Below are 2,674 nucleotides of genomic sequence, written 5' to 3'. Positions count from 1 at the left end.
CTTAGGTGTATGTGGCTGGCGCCTTAGCCGCTTGAGCCACAGGCGCCAAGCCTAGAACCCTCACTATTAACCACCACATGTACACTACCTCTCATGATGAAATTGGTTTGACCCCTGTTTACATTATTTTTCTTTTCTTTTTTCTTTTTTTTTCGAGACAGAGTCTTATTTTGTCACCCTTGGTAGAGTGCCAGTGGCATCACAGCTCACAGCAACCTCAACTCTTGGGCTTAAGCAATTCTCTTTCCTCAACCTCCCAAGCAGCTGGGACTACAGACACCCGCTACAACGCCTGGCTATTTTTTGGTTGTAGTTGTCATTGTTGTTTGGTAGGCCTGGGTCTGCTCTGTTGAATGTGGCTGGCGCCCTAGCCACTGAGGTACAGGTGCTGAGCCCATTCCTTTTCTTTTTGAGACAGAGTCTCACTTTGTCACCCTCAGAAGAGTGCCTTGCTGTCATAGCTCACAGCAACCTCAAACACTTGGGCTCAAGTGATTCTTGCCTAAGCCTCCTCAGTAGCTGGGATTACAGGCCCCACCACAACACCTGGCTATTTATAGAGATAGGGTCTCTCTTGCTCTTGCTCATCCTGGTCTCCAACTCCTGAGTTCAGGCAATCCACCTTCCTTGGCCTCCCAATGTGAGGATTACAGGTATGAGCCACCGTGCCTGGCCTCCCAGTTTTTATTCTGGTTTGTTTCTTCTTGATTTTTTGAGATAGGAAAAATAAGTTTGTTGCCCTCGGTAGAGTGCTGTGGCATCAGAGCCCACAGCAACCTCAAACTCTTGGGCTCAAGTTTATTCTCTTGCCTCAGCCTCCCAAGTAGCTGAGGCTACAAGCACCAGCCACAACACGCGGCTATTTTTAGAGACAGGTCTCGCTCTGGCTCAGGCTAGCCTCGAACTCATGAGTTTAGGCAATTCACCAGCCTCAGCCTCACAGAGTGCTAGGATTGCAGGCATGAGCCACCCAAACTGGAGCCACCAGTCCAGTTTATATTCTTATACTCTTCTCCTGTCTTCCTGGTCCTATTGTCTACTTTAGAATCTTTGTTCACAACATTCTCCCAAATCAAAACATCTTTCCCTTTGCCTCTCCAAATTTCATTCTGCAGGACTCACTTCCTGTCTTCAGGCAGCCCTGACTGCCCCATGCTCACTGCTCCCAGATGGCCTGAGAGCTTCCTAAGGACAGGCACAACCCTAGACCCTCCAGATGTTTGATAAAGACCCTCGGGACAAATTTAAGTGAAACTAGGGTGAAGAGTAGCATGCTGCTCCCTTGGGTGGCGGGGGGAACGTGCACAGAGTGGAAGTACAGGCCATGTGGGAGGAGGAATCTTGGGAACCTGTGTGAAAAAGAGTCCTAGGGAACTCAAGCAGGCAGCAAGGGGTAGGGCAGGAGGTACTCACTGCTTCTCTCAGCCCCTATGAAGCCCTGCTCCTGGGGCTCTAGACTCATAATGCAAGCCTCAGAGGCACCAAGGACATTAAGGGGAAAAAGGGAACCCGGCATCCAAAGTCTGGCGGGAGCACAACGAGAGTAGGGGGAGCACAGGAAGTGGAACCGGGATGATGGCCGACCCCTGAAGCAGGAGCTCCCTGAACCCGCTAGCGGGACACCCGTAAGCGCCAAGAACAGTGCGCCCGAGGACACGGGGGTGCAATTGCGGCCCTGGGGGACACATGACCACGCAGGCCTGAGCAAACTGTTTGTGCCTTGATACAGGCCACGGCGACAATCAGAGATGAGGGTCCAGTGGGCTCCAGGGGGTACCATGAGGGAACACACAGAACGGGTACCCAGGGTTAGTACTCTCCGCGACTCTCCCAGCCCTGGGCCGGGAGCGGGAGGGGAAATCACCTGCTCCGTCGGGCGCCGCCGGCGACTTGTCCCGCGCGGTGTAGCTCTCATCCCCCAGCCCCACCAACGAGATCAAAGGCGGGGCCCAGAGCGGTTCCCTCCTGGAGGTGCCGTGGTGGCCATTTTTGAGAAGGGCAAATTGCCCATAATGGGGCGGGGTTCCTGCGTTCATTCTCAAACGTCCCAGGGCTTTGGTTGGGCTCCCGCAGCGGCCATTTTTGTTGCGGATAGGAGAAGTTAAGCGTGGAGTCGCGGTGGGTGGAGTCGCAGTGGCGAGGACTGTATCCCCGCCTTGTTCCTTCTAATGTGTCAGAGCCCGAGAAGATTTTGACTGTCCTTAGTGTCTTCTCGTCCAACTATTTCTTCGCCCCTGGGATCTTCGTCTTCAAATAATATAGCTTTCTTCCTCTCTCCTTTCATGTCTGTCTCACTCGTCTGTAGTTCCTGTGGCTCCCTGGTTGGATCTGGCGGCTCCTACTCTCAGCCTGGTGTTTTTTTCTCAAATCCCAATGTCTTTCCCCCATCGTACTCAGTTCAGGTTCAAGCTCTGTCACCCAGTCAACCTTTAGATGCTGACTTCCCTGCTCTCCTTTGCATCTCCCTGTCTGCGATGTCTCTCCTCAAGATTAGGGTGGAGGGCTTGGCACTTGTGGCTCAAATGGCTAAGGCGCCAGCCACATACACCTAAGGTGGCAGGTTCAAATCCAGCCCCGTCCCGCCAAAAAAACAACAATGACGGCTGCAACCAAAAAAAAAAAATAGCCAGGCGTTGTGGTGGGCGCTTGTGGTCCCAGCTACTTGGGAGGCTGA

General features: G+C 53.0%; 1 protein-coding gene across 1 annotated transcript in view; it reads right to left on the bottom strand.

Annotated features, from left to right (window-relative positions):
• The window catches only part of CUEDC2 (CUE domain containing 2), a 10,342-nt gene extending 8,369 nt beyond the window's left edge, over positions 1-1,973 (bottom strand). Inside the window, exon 1 of the mRNA XM_012803591.2 lies at positions 1,865-1,973. The gene's annotated coding sequence lies outside the window, so the exon portion shown is untranslated. The remainder of the gene's footprint in view (positions 1-1,864) is intronic.
• Between the last annotated feature and the right edge of the window lie 701 nt (positions 1,974-2,674).

The sequence above is a fragment of the Otolemur garnettii genome, unplaced genomic scaffold (genome assembly GCF_000181295.1).
Source record: "Otolemur garnettii isolate 467f Iridium unplaced genomic scaffold, OtoGar3 scaffold00021, whole genome shotgun sequence".
NCBI lineage: Eukaryota > Metazoa > Chordata > Mammalia > Primates > Galagidae > Otolemur > Otolemur garnettii.
Note: the sequence above shows the minus strand (reverse complement) of the source record. Positions and strands in the feature narration are given on the sequence as shown.